At 38.0% G+C, this 15278-nt stretch overlaps 1 protein-coding gene across 1 annotated transcript in view; it reads right to left on the bottom strand.

The window, feature by feature from the left end:
• Positions 1-7946, bottom strand: part of LOC143035105 (glutathione S-transferase 1-1-like) — a 36855-nt gene extending 28909 nt beyond the window's left edge. The window contains exon 1 of the mRNA XM_076201670.1: positions 7789-7946. The gene's annotated coding sequence lies outside the window, so the exon portion shown is untranslated. The remainder of the gene's footprint in view (positions 1-7788) is intronic.
• Positions 7947-15278: the final 7332 nt, after the last annotated feature.

The following is a 15278-nucleotide window of genomic DNA, read 5'->3' on the forward strand; positions in this document are numbered from 1 at the left end:
CAGAACATTGGAATGTCTTGCCTCAGTGTGATACGACTACCTTGCGTCTAATAACGCGAATAAAGTAAAGCATCAGAGCACACACACGCAACTCGTTTATAAATCCTATAAACACCGTTACCTTTATCTGAGACTGCGGTCCCGGGAACTGGCAGTCGGTCGTGGATCTTGAATCAAGTCATACACCCACCCTACACCCATTTCACACCCATCCACAATAAATTTGTGAATGATGGGTCATCCCTTTCCCAGTCACATTTTTCGGGTCTAAGACAATAGTGATACATATCGTAGTTCTTCCATAGCAACATTACAAAATAGAACCCTACATTAAAATATAAAATCCTAGATAAAAAAGCAGCAGAAATAGCAATAATAATAAACAAAATACGGTTTAATTATGTTTCCATAAGGTCACTGGGATACTGAATGATGTAACCGATGTTGGTATACAAATTTTGTTTTCAAGAGAACAACACTGCTCCCTCGGCAGACGAGTGCGACTAAATCCGTGTTAATAGTGCTTATGTGTGTTATGCAAATCAGAATAATTGGTCTAATTGAAAAGCTCTACTGGGATCAGACTACCAAACACTTGTGGGCAACATTCGGGAGCAGCAGAGATCCGCAAAGCCAACGGTCACCTCTCGATCTTTCACCTCCTCCCCTACCGTCTCTCCTCTCCTCTCCCCCTCCCTCCCTACTCATCACTCAAGTCGTCCGACGCCATGGGGAAGGGAAACTAGAAACTCCCAAGGTTTCCAAGCTTTACGAAATAATCTTGATAAAAAGTATATCAGATAAGCTGATAGGAACTAAAAATACATATAAAACTTGTAAACAAAAATGTACACACCTAGAAACCAGTATGCGATCGTGAGAACGCGCGAAAGAAAAATATTAACTAGAAACTACTTTAATCAGTTAAAATACTATTACGCAACTATTCTCTCATTATTTTAAGCTATACATTGGGGAGAGGGACGTTAAGGAAGAAGAGGAAGAGGAAAGGGAAGCAGAGGAAGAGGAAGAATAAGTAAATAAATAAATACAATAATGCATTAGAAATCTGTAAGAGGATGCTACCCCACATCGTCCCCATACGCTTTCTTCTAACTTTGAAGTATTGCATCCATTTCCTCTTTTATCACTTCAGGAATTCTAATTATGGACGAGATTTCCCAAGGTAGTTAGTCCATAACCTGGATAAATTATTTTTAACCTGCTACGTCAAAAGAAGAAAATAAGAATATTCTTTATCTACACTTGCGGAAGGCCGAACTTGAACCTGACCTATAACATGCTATTATATATTTTGATGTAAATTGTTAGACATATTCCTATTTACGGTAGATCTATTATACATACTATTTTTTATATATAATGACATACTGACAGCCTTGTCTGAAGCACGACACAGAAGACAGATGCAGAAAAGTTAAAAATGAGTTGATTTAAATATGTTGGATTGGATGGAGAACATTTCTTTATCTCTCTCTCTCTCACACATACACACACATATGAGTGGTACAAACTATGCTAATATATTTGTTAATTATACAAAAATCATGAGAAGAGTGAAAAAAGAGGAGGACTGTAGGCCATTGCAAAAATATCTAAATTATTTTTGCATGGAGCCAAGAATGAGAAATTAAATTAATTTCAATGCCAAAAACACAAAGTGCTGGAAATGGGCAATATCAGCAAAAGACCATCCCTAAACAATTCCTTGAGAAATGAACCCATTACAAAAGCTAAAAAGGAGAAAGATTTGGGAATGTTGATAAAAGACAACCTGTCACCTGACAGACATATCTGCAGGATATTGGGAGAGACGTGACTGCTGATGAAAAATTAAAGTGGCTTTTCACTATATGGATGAAGATAATAATAATAATAATAATAATAATAATAATAATAATAATAATAAACTAATCGAAACCCTGATCCGTCCAAAACGAATCTGCGTCAGTGGTATGGTCCCCACACAGTAAAATATACAAGCAAGATCGAGATAATACAAGAAGCTGCAACCAAACCGGTCCCCAGCCTGGCGACTAAACCATATTAGGAAAGACTGGAAGTACTGGATATGATAACTTCGCAAGATAGAAGAAAAAGAGGTAATATTATTACAGTCTTCAGGTCACTAACGGGGATGGGTTACACTGATAGAAGAGATCTCTTGATTAAGGATAGGGGGGGGGGCTTTAAGAAGTCATAAGAACAATTTAAGGAAGATTACATGTCTAAAATATGTTAAACACAAATTTCCATACAGATGCATTAATACTTGGAATGGCTTAGGTGATAGATGCTGGAACAATACATGAATTCAAATCTAAATATGGTAGTTGGAAATCAAGGATATAGATTAACTTGAAACTATACATGAACTTGCGGCTAGGTATGATAAAAAATGGATGCGTAATAGACAGGATTCAATGAGCGTTCCTCCATTTCTGTATACGGCAATTTAAGTAAACACACACATACGGGAGTGGGAGTGAGAGGAGAGTTGCGATAATTAGACGATAACTACTGCATTGCACAAACATACCCAAACTTGGCAACAAACACGCAAGGTCACGACGTGCGAGTGCGTTCGGATCACCTTGAGAATAATGGCTGCACAAGAGGTAGACGTAAAACGAAGCTAGATGTCTTATATTTTCCACACTTTTTGACCCGGGCTTTTGTTTTTGAACGGAGTGGTGTTGGAGCTCCGCAACGCTTGTCGTTTTTCGTTTGTTATGCAACGGCTCTGCCATTCAATATCTTTCGCCGATATTGAAATCGACCTTGCATTAAGCGATGAGGACGATCCATCGCAAGAGCACTGGTCACAATTCAACTACCACAGACATCGAAAGGCGGCAACTGTTTTTACAAACCCTCAGCATAAGGACCACGGCCCTACCTCCAAGCGTCGTGTAGAACGTGACTCGAATAACGACAGGGAGCCATCATCTCCCGCTACCAAGACTACCAAGCGTGGTAGTTTCTACACGGAACACTTGAATACTCTATGCCTCGACTTGTTACTTCAGAGCACACCTCCTCTGGATGAATCTATCTCCCTTGCCTTTGTTCCCCGAGCCGAACATGTCAAACTCCATTCAAAGAGAACCCGGCGATTATCAAATATATATACATAAATATGCCATCAAGATGTCGTACACGACGTCAAAGATAGTGTGATTTTGTTAGACTTTAGATATTCAGGATTCAGTGGTCAGGCCTTGCAATTTCTCCACAAATCTCACCATTCGATATTTTATTAATGTTAACCCATCGTTGGCCAAGGAGCTGACAGGAGTGCATACTGAACGTCGCTTCCTACAGAATGGGGTATCCATGAATATAATCGTCATCACTTAGAGTTTTATCAGACAAACCCCCAACCTCCATCGTCGACTTCTCCTTCCTCCCTTGCATCCAGCTGTTACCTATACACCAACCTGCAAGGCAGATCTGACCATATTACAGGAACAACCAGCTTAGAAATACATTGGCAAAGTGACCACTTCCCTCCCGGCCTCTAAAACGATCTATACAGACCACTGCAGACAAACGGAAGCGCGGGTTGCGCCGTCTTGTCACCCAGTATGGTACCGACTCGGTAAAGCTGGATTGGATGCATTCTTCCAGACTAGCGTTTCCCAGGGGGTGTTGGGAAGTGATGCACACATTAATACATGTCTCATTGATTACCTAGTAGTGTATATTTGACTTTTTCCATGCTATCTTATTTTCCTAGGGTGTTTTTATTTCTTTCACAAACAATATTGTCAATTTGTTTCAGTTCTAAGGAATCAAGAAAATAAATCATCAAACAGTACATTTCACATTCTTTTATCCTTCTAATAACAAGGTAGGGGTGCTGGACTGCTTAGACATGACAACAGGGGGTGCTATGGTCGGAAAAGCTTGGGAAACGCTGTTCCAGACTGTCTTAGCTCAACCTCCCGTGAGCTACACGGATTTTGGATGACACTATTGTTACGTGTAGGGAGCAAGGACCTGATTATCTGTGAACTCGCAATCTGCCCTCCGTGCCTTGTCATCCCGGAATCCCGAAACCTAGTAACTTACATCCTACATCAACTAGCGACGGTCCTTGAACGCTCCATTGTCGTACACTTCTTGCGGGTCCCCTTTCAAGAAAGAATAACTGTCGATGCTGTGGTGGATCTCATCCCAAAGGATGACTGTAGGCAACTTTTACCCACAGCCGACGCTTCACCCAATACCCTCTCTGTCTACAAGCGGAAGATGGGTACCGTAGCCCACCTGTCTACCCTCCGTCCGTCGCAGACATGCTGAGCGACCTTCGGGTGTCACAATCTAACACTATGATCCCTTTGTCTGTCGCCCTCACAAAGGTCATCATCGTGGATCTCTAGTTAGAAGACATAATGTGGTATCTGCCCGACTACAATTAGGTGTGGCAAATGAACGAGACAAGGGGAGCACCACAATATTCATCTTGTAAACTGTGTGATTTACCCAATGCTAACAACCTTCAGCATTACTGCTATGTACGCCCCATAATGGCTGCCTTAATCCCCCACAGACTACCTGTCGTAGATGTATTTGAATGATGATGACCATTTAGATGCTCCTCTAAGTAACCCACAATTTGGTGGAAACCGATTGTAATTGTATATACGAGTTTTGTCGTCTGTAATTTACATTTGATATATTATCGTTACATTAATAGTTCAATACATTATTGTAATCACCTTTCATTTTACTATATTGTCTACAACTGCATGGTGTCGCTTGTAACTTTATTTCTTGTATGTTAAGGTAATTTTAGCAGTGCTGAATATTATTAACAATACCTTACCTCTCATATGCTGCCATTAACTACATATATATATATATATATATATATATATATATATATATATATATATATATAAAACTTTATATCTGAAATTTCCTTCAAGTTTGATTGCCATACCCCTCCCTCTAGAGATTTGTACTTGTCTACAATATTTCACACGAATATTATGTACAAAGCTAACTCTAGGTGTACCAGGACTGCTCACTGAGCGTAATAAATCAATTAAAGCACTCTTTGACCAATCAGATACCATTTCTTGATCTCAGGCGAAGGATAATAGATTTTTTTTTATTTGTTCAAGAATCCTCATCAACAAAATTGTCGCCTTTCTTGTGTTGAAGCACATGTAAGTACTTCGTTCTGTTCATAACTCTGTATAACGGTTATAACCATAGGAATAACATTGACGTCATAGCCTACCAAGACCTAGGTTCCTCTGACAGCTGCCTTACGCTTAATGTTTATTGTTATCAACATAAGATATACTTCTAGGTTTCTAATCTAAAATTTTAAAATAAAAATAAGATGCAATAAAATAAATAACAAGTCCCTACCACTGAGTGTTTTGATATGGCACTGTGTTTACACGACTTTGTTAGATGCATTCGGACACGTTATCAAAAAGGCCCTGTCCAATATGTGCCCCATGACAATGGCGGTGTCTATGGTGCTGTTGAAAATAAGAGGTTTTCAACACTACCGGCGCTCTGTTGAGCTGTTTTGAACTGACTCGGTTTGATGGGGATGCAAAATTGCAAATCGAGTCAGTACCATAACAGCCTTTGTAGAAGAAGGTACTATCCGTCGCGCTCAATCATGGCTACTTCTGCTCGCCCCTTTGAGTGGACGAGAAGTTACACATAATATTCTATAGTTATTGAAGTAGCATCCCTGCATAAAAAAAATGAGTAATGATGGACATAAGGCTTGCGAGCCTTGATGATACGAAGAAGGTGTTACTTATTCTGAACTGTGACAAAAATATGAATCTGTTTTCACTAAAAAAGCGTAGATTCAGAGGTGACTTGATACAGGTCTTTAAAATTCTAGAGGGAATTGACATCAAAAGTGACAACATTTTCACACTGAATGAGAATCAAACAAGAAACAATGGTCTCAAACTGTCCGGAAATAGATTCAATTTGGAAGTCGGTAGAAACAACTTCGCCAACCGTGTAGTTAATGAATGGAATAAACTTCCTGCAGAGGCAGTGCAATGTAGTTCAGTTAGAAGCTTTAAGAATCATTTAGATAAACACCTGAGCAAGATTACTATAATTTATTTTATGTAATTTGTTTTTGTTTTGTTATCATTTATCTGATTCTCATTTATTATTAGTTATATGTCAATTACTTTATATTTACCTGTTTGTTTATTATTTAACTATACCTATGCATTTATTTATATATTTCATTTGTTACATTATTATAGTTTTTATTCATTCATTTAATATGATTTTTTTTCGCATCCGACCTAGATATGGACCAAAAGGTCTCCTGTCTGCATGCTCCCCCTTTGTAATCCTTTGTAAATCCTTTTAGTTACGTGTGGCTGTGCAATTCACCATCGCGGCCCCGCAAAAAATAAATAAGAAATAAGAAATAAAAAATAAAACAAATAATAAATAAAAATCGTTACAGACATTATTACTAACTTGCAATACTTATTTATGGAGTTCAAAATACTCAAAACGATAGGAGCAAATATCTTTACATTTACCGATTTTTCCTTAATAAAAAATATGCCAGTACGAAAGATTGTAGCTACCTGCAGACAACATATAATGCTTTCCATACTCCCAGTAGTGGCAACACATTTGCAAGTTTTTAGGTTAGGGGCGGTTGTTTTTCTCTTCACAGCACCCCCTCCCCCCCAAAAAAAAAAATATATATATATATATATTATATGTGTGTGTGTGTTTGTACGCGCGTGTACGTTTATTTATTATTATTATTATCATCACCTAATCGTTACTGACGTTTCTATTAAATTGCGGTACATATTTATGGGGATCAAAATACCCATAATGACAGGAGCTATCCAATGATATAGATAAGAAATACATTTGTGAGACTAGCATTATTTTACTCATGCCCACTCAGTACGGACACTTAGCTCAGCATTCAACACCGCCACATGCTACAGCCAGATCTGCACGAGGCCAGAATGGACCCGGCTTAAAGGGCAAAGATTTCTACTCAAGATAGACAGACCATCCTGTGAATCTTGTTTCCACTAAAGGAGACGTGCAGTCACCTAAAATATCTCCTAACTGTGTGATTTCTTCTTTCATCGTTTAGTTCCCTTTACTCAAAGAAAGTGTGACAGAACTACTTATATTCGAACACACTGACTTGTTACCATATTCATTCCGTTGCGTGTTTCCTTTCATATAAAATACTGATTACAGCGGCGGCGCCAGGAATTTTTAGTTGGGGAGGCTAAGGGGGGGCTGAGCAAAATTTTGGGGGGCTAATAGTAATATGATAATACACATATATTATCCTCATTTCAGAAGGGGAGGGGGTTAATGGTTGGGCTAGCACTGATGGCTGACAAATCTTTAGCCCTGGCAATTAAAAATTCCACTTAATAAAATTATTTCAATGAGTGTTTTAAATTTTCAATTTGCTCATTTCAGTTGGGGGGGCTGGCCACTTTTTTTTTTGGGGGGGGCTAGAGCCCCCCCCCCCTGGCGCCGCCACTGACTGCTTACAAGGAAATTACAAGTAAACTTGAACCCTGTAAAAAAAATCAGTAAAACACTTGCAGTCTTTACAAAATTGCAAGAGCACAAAAATATTAAAACAACTCGGAGATACCACGTATTGAAGAGAGGCCAGACTGAGTGAGTCATGTTACCAAAACAACCGTAGTGAATGCTTCGTTTCACTTCTTAAATGTCAAAATGATTCTCGTACTATCCTATACGTACCTCTTTTTTATCCCTGCCTTCCTCTTGATCAATGCTTCCTATATTCAGGAGACAGCGTTGGTGGTTGTCTCTTCTTTGTATATCACTAGAAACTGAAGGGTTTCAAATTATCTTGTTCGACGTAAGCTCGTCAACTGCCGGCGAACGAAAACTAACCATATAGGATACTGAACGAACCAATAAGACAAAGTTCGTTTTTGAGACAAAATACACAACGTAATCCCTTCCTTTGCTCGTTATTGAATTTCCATGTATCCAAACAATGCGAGGTGCAAGTATCTATAATATTATTGGTATAATTTTATTAACTACAAAAAATCTAAACTAATCGTAATTCTGGCAATAGCGCCCCGCCCCTGGAAATATCCAATCAGAGACGAGGAAGGCAACGCACTCTGGTAAACATCCAAATCAAAACCTAAATAAAATTCTACCTTACCGGGTCTTCTTTCCCGGCTTTTAAAGGATACTACCACGCACTATATATTATATTTCTTATTATCTAATAATTCACTTATTCATTGTACAATTGAACTCCCCACACTAAAATAAATACTGAGAACAATAAAGCTTCTACTATCCCTGTTATAATAATACATACATACCAAGGCTTTTTTTCCCCCTTACAAGGGAGGTAGCCAAAAAGGGAAAGGCATAAAATCATTTCCACCCATTCCATCTCTAAATACACTCCACACCCCTCCACCCTCAATATACATGAAGTGCACACACACACACACACACACCATGAGATATGAAGACGGGATACTACAAGCATAGCTCCCCTTCCCGTAAAATACAACTAGGTAGGTAAATACACACACACACACAATCTTGCATTACGGCCTTCTATGCTAGAGGTCCGAGATTGCGCCTCTATAAGCGTGATAAGCATCACTAACACTGAAAGTAGCTTCGTTCTCACATGGCATATCTTCCGACACAGACACTGCAAGCTGTTACTGTTCCCCTTGTGCATAGATTGGGCAGTGTGTGCGTGTGTGTGTGTGTGTGTGTGTGTGTGTGTGTGTGTGTGTGTGTGTGTATTTACCTAGTTGTATTTTACGGGAAGGGGAGCTATGCTCGTGGGGTCCCGTCTCTGTGTGTGTGTGTGTGTGTGTGCGTGATTCACCTTGGTCTTTGGATCACGTGGTGTGTGTGTGTGTGTGTGTGTATTCACTTGGTCTTTGGATCACGTGTTGGACTCGTGATCGACAGCTATTTCCCTCCTGGAAGAGAGCTCAGAGCTCGTAGGTCCGATCTATGGGTAATGCTATGACCTTGCACACACACACACACCCAACTCCCCGCCCACGAGAGTTGGAGTAACACCCCTCAGCGCTGCGATACTGATATTATTTCAGCCCCGGGCGAGGATCGAACCCGGACCTCCGTAGTGGCAGGCCAGAGCTCTAACCACAGCGCCATGAGAGGTGTGTGTGTGTGTGTGTGTGTGTGTGTGTGTGTGTGTGTGTGTGTGTGTGTGTGTGTGTGTGTGTGTGTGTGTGTGCGCGCGCGCGCGCGTGTCCGGCCTGTCTGCTTTCCTCCCCATTGCATTCCGCCGAAAAGATTATTTGACATACATACACAAAGAACAATTGCACATTTACCGAGGTGTGTCCATGTCACTACAAATAGAATATTCATTACATGTAGCATTCTGGGTCTGATAACTCCAGAACGGTCATTGATTAATACAGAAAGGAAGAGAAATTTCGTTTATCAAGAGATATTGGATCGGTTATTCTACGAAAGTTTATTTATTTCCTACGACAGTAGCAAAGGTGTGAGGATGCAACCCGACCAATAAGAATAGCTATGTCCGTAGGAAAGGAATAAGGTAAAATTAACTAGTAGGTATATTTCTTGTAACTAGGATGGATGGTGCAGAACCAATAGGAAGCGAAAAATAAACTAAAACTTATTTTTGTCATATTTTTCATATTTCCGTTAACTTTGTTTAGGATGCAAATGGGGAAAAATCGTGGGAATATCACTCAAGGCATATTTATCTATTTGTATATTTATTACCAATTTAACTATTAACTTTTAAAGTGGTTAATCAATTTCTTACGAAAAAGTACTATCTAGTTATTATTTATATCTTCATAGAAGGCCAAGTAAAAAAAAAAAAATCGTCTGGGAAGCCTCCTAAAATTGGCGCGGGGATAACATTTTATTTATTAGTTTGTTTATTTATTTTATACTTTATTTTATTTGTTTATTTCAACAATACTAGGTTAACTGACAGGAGTGAGCATCACTCATAGCAACATCGCAGACCTGGTCAGATTACTCAGTACAGTCACAACCAAGTTTATAAAATCCAAAGATAATTGATGTAACTCGCTTTCATAGGTACAGGTATGTTTACTTAATAAAAATAAAAATAAAATCTTGCGTCAAATTAATTTCACTCATTTCAACTGCTTTGGCTTAAAGATTGGTTGCCCTTGCAGTTGGCTAAACATCAGATTGTTTGCAGTGTGCACTGAGAGGACAGAATCCAACACCCAAAGTGAGATCATATTCACATCTACATTGGATCACATACATTCATACCGACTCCGACTCCGACCCCAGTTAAATTTACACTTTATAAGGCCTTCGTTTAGTCTGTAGAGTTATGCAGTGCACACCCCTTATAAGTAGATTATATAAAAAAAAACATAATTTTATAAAATGTAATAAATCTCATCGTCTTATCTCCGTGGTCATTTCACTAAACCTCAAAAACGTCCTTGTGCAACGCTTCCTTTCAAATTTATACATAGACCGATAAACATCCAAAGTATTACTTGAATAAATTAAACACCTCAATTTTACACCTTCTGTTGACACACAGTCACGGGAGCTGTAATATTCCTGTCAAGTTCCATATGCATCGTTTCCATCACTCCATCAGTTTGGTAGTTTCTCCCACTGCTGTGTTGCCAAACAGTAGAATAATTATGATTTCAACTGTAAACTAACGCAATAATACTATCTCTTCTTGCCTTTCCCTTTCTATTTCCCCCTCTATACTTTTTAATAATGAATTATTGAAATAAGGATATTTAAAGTTGAAGAAAAAGTTTCACGTTTCAAACATGTTCAGCTGTATCTTGTTTTGTACTCGTATCGATAGGATCGGTTCCAGAACCAGAGTAATGTCCATCGCAATAATCGCATGGCAGTACCAGTATGTAGTTAAACCATGAGGTACTTGTGTCAGTAATTTCAGTACATTAAGACAAAAGAAGGTATGAAAACATATGAAGGATAATGATATCCAAAAAGTATGTATGATACATATACCTTTCAGTATCATACATGTTCAGCTGTGACACGACCTTGTACCGTACTCGTATCATTAAGGTTTATTTTCTCTATATTTACTGTTTCCTTTCAAGAAATTTGCCTAAACTTCTTTTATAAAGTATTTTCATTTTTCTTTCTTTGCAAAACTATGTATGTAAAAAAAATCTTCCATTATATTTTTTTCATTATTAGGTTTGTATATCCTTTACAAAGGTTATATTTCAACCTTTGTTATAAAGCACAGTATTTTTGTTTTTGAAATGTACTTATCTCTTATTTGCAAAGATATATATTATGCCAAATGTCTTACATTATAGAATCTTTTTTTTACTGAATTTTCTTCAATATCCTTTCAAAATTTTTGTCTCTACTTCACTTATAAAGTATTAATGAAGAGGTCATAGAAAAGCCACACTATAACAGATATATTTATTCTTTGATATAAACCAGTTATAATGGTATAAGTCTACTCAAGATTGGAGCGTATGTGTGTTGTATAGGTTTTATAAAATATGTAGGCCATAATCAGTTAATTACATGAAGAAGAGTCGAAGTCGGAGTCGGAGTCGGTCGTGCCAAAAATAAAGGAGTTTGAGTTGGAGTCGGAGGTTATGTGTTCCGACTCCACAGCCCTGATACATACATACATACATACATACATACATATATATATATATATATATATATATATATATATATATATATATATATACACAATACACTAGTATAGCCACGACACACTGTATAGCCACGACACACTGGAATTAAGTCTACTGCACGTGGACGGCTAGTTTTCTGGCGGGAAAAATGGCACGGGTGAGGACGATATTATATATATATATATATGTGTGTGTGTGTGTGTGTGTGTGTGTGTGTGTGTGTGTGTGTGTGTGTGTGTTGAGACATTCTGACAGGTTGACGTAAACGGAATAGGAAACACAGGAGTCTTAGTAGTTTCGCAGATATGCTTTTTCAAAGCATACATGCGAAACTAGTCAGGAATAAACTCAAGACTAAGACTCCTGTGTTTCCTACTCCGCTTACATATATTATATGTATGTATATATATATATTATATATATATATATATATATATATATATATATATATATATATATATATATATATATATTGGCACCCAATCGCCAAACGCTCACGCGCAAAGCAGTAAAAGACAATAACGACAACGAAGTGCATTCGAATTTCCTTCAAAACAAATGCATCGCTTGCCTTCCCCCACCGTCCTGTTTCCTCTTTGCGTATCAAAAGCCAAATGAAAGGTCAGACATATCTAAAAATAAATAGATAAATAGATATATCAACAAATAAACAGGTAAATAAATAAATAGAAACAAATGATATATATAAAAAGAAATTAAATAATAATAATAACAACAGCAACAACAACAACAACAAATTATAATAATGATGATAAAGATAATAATAATAATAATAACAACAACAATAATGATAATAATAATAATGAAAATAATAATAATGATAGGTACCGAAACAGCCATGTAAGGTCTGTTGCTGTTCGTTTGTCCATGCAACTCCATGTAACTTCAGCCACTCCTCCTCCCCATTTCTTTTGTTATGACGTCAACGATGACATCAGAGACTCCTCTAGTTCCGAGAATGTCTCAGAAAGCCAGCGACATATGTCACTGCAAGGCTTAGCACGAAAAGTATATTAAGCGGTATCCTTATCATATGTATATTGTTTTCCTAGTCTCCGCTTTGTGACGTCAACCTCCCATCCCCATCCCCAACCCTCGTGGATAACGATAACGAATCTATCGGTGGAATTATTAAAAAAATCTTTCCTTATATAAATCTTTCCCTTCCAAGAATTCATATAAGATTTATATAAGGAAAGATTTTATTTTTTTAAGAATACAACCGTCTCTTGCTGCCGCGAAGGTTTTGATTTTATCTGAGAAAACCCACCATAGTCGACCTTGAAAGGGTGACTACAGAATTTAGCTCCATGTTTTGGACCAATGCGACTTACGCTCAATACAAAGGATTACAAAGGATTACAAAAGCGGAGCATGCCGACAGGAGATCTTTTGGTCCATAACTAGGTCGGATGCGGAAAAAATGTACTAATAGATAAATAAAAGAAAAATAAATAAAAGATATAATAGTATAAATAATAATAAATAAAATAAATGCATAGGTAGAGTTAAATAATAAACAGGTAAATAGTAAATAACAATAAATTGACAGATTACTAATAGTAAATGAAAATCAAGCAAATAATAAACAAACAAATAATAACATACAAATAAACAAATCATATAAATAAATTGCAGTCATTCTCTGTTCGCTTGGCCCAGTCCTCTTTCAAACCAGTGTCCGCGGCGCCCTTAGCTTTGTCATGAAATGGTTCAACGTCCACATCATCAAGTCTATGAAGTGTGCCACGTCGTTGAAAGATATTTTATTCAATTTATGTGCTGTTGAGGGGTAGATTTATGACGTGTGGGGGTGGGGATGAGGGTAAGAATTACACTGAGTTAATGTACCAGTCACGCGCAGGGTTGACTGGCAGTCGGGGTAGGGGTTCTCTTTGCCCGAATGAAATAATTTGGAGGTAAACAAGACAAACGAACCTCTTGTGAAGAGCCGTAAAATGGCCAATACATAATTTAACTGACTCAGTCTATTTATCTATTTATTTATCTACTTTTTTCATATCTTATTTGATCAATTTGCTTGTTTATTTTTTTCTTTCTGAATATTGTCCCAAATTAGTCTGAAGAGTTTGGAGCTTTATATAGCGCAGCCTCGTGAAAATTTTCGTGAGACCTCTCCTCCTCCTCCTCCTCCTCCTCCCGGGTGACCTTTCATGACCTCACTTCGTAGAGTTCGAGCTCGGTCCTCTGGGTCATGACGCAGCAGCTTCCTGCCGCTTCGTCTTTAGGCCCCACCGCTGCATACGTGTGTGTGTGTGTGTGTTTGTATGCATACATACTGTATGTATATATATATATAATATATATATATATATATGCACACACATATGTACATACATATTCTGTTTTGTTTAGTGTACGACTGCCGTATGCAATGGGGCGGTGTTTTCCATGCTGTTGTATGAGAACTGCACCTAATCCTGAATGGAATACATCAGTGTACAATGTGAAGGGAATGTGTAAGTTTGGAAATTGTAGGACAGGGGCTGTAGTTATGGCAGTTTTGAGAACGGCAAATGCTCTATCATGCTCAGGAATCCAAATGAAGGGAGTATCGTTAACTTCAGTTTAAGTCCTGACTTTGCCAGTCGAAGAAAGACAGCTTGTATTGTTTGTTAGTGGCCTGAAAGAGTTCGAGGCAATGACTATGTCATCAAGATATATGAAGACGTTCTCACCGATCAGTCAGGCGAGTAAAAAAAAAAAAAAAAAAAAGCAGAAAGAAGGCTCATGGCTAATCTTTTGAATTGGAAATGTCCATTTGGTGTGCTAAAGACTGTGAATGGACGTGATTGAGGAGCAAGGGGCGTTTGAAAATGTCCAGACATAAGGTCGGGAGTGGTAACGACAACATTGTAATACTGGGATCGGGTGGCGATTCGGAACAGTTAATTTACTGAGTTCTCTGAAGTCAACAACAGGGCGGAATGAACCATCTGATTTAGGAACAATGAAAAATGAAAAATTTCATTCTAAAATTGAACGTTCTATGATATCTTGAGCCATCATGTCATCAATGAGCGTGCTTACCACATTCCGTTTGCTATGAGGCATTTTGTATGTAGTAATATAGCAAGGGTGGGCATTTCATCGAAGGGGAATGTGATGCTGAATTAGATCGATTACACCTGGGAGAGCAACAACATGCCTGAAGTCATTGCAAAGAGAAAGTAAACTTTCCTTTGCATCCGGGAAATCAAACGAATTCAAATGTGATGCTCGGTCATGTGAATGTTTCTAACAGCACAAGGTGAAAATGCCGAAGGCAAGGCAGGGAAGAAATTATTTGAATAAATGATTCCATGCTGGGAAGGATAGCTTCCACGATAGAGTGGAGTGTGGTATCATCATTAGATAGCTTGGTAGACAAATTGTCTAATGAGGTCATAAAAGATTCAATGCTATCCACTCGATTCCCAATAACCGTGAAACGTGATGTTATGGAGGTACACCGGGACTAGAGAGATTCCACAGCATAATGAAGAGTAG

Source organism: Oratosquilla oratoria, chromosome 18 (genome assembly GCF_046742065.1).
Source record: "Oratosquilla oratoria isolate Oo_2021 chromosome 18, ASM4674206v1, whole genome shotgun sequence".
Lineage (NCBI taxonomy): Eukaryota > Metazoa > Arthropoda > Malacostraca > Stomatopoda > Squillidae > Oratosquilla > Oratosquilla oratoria.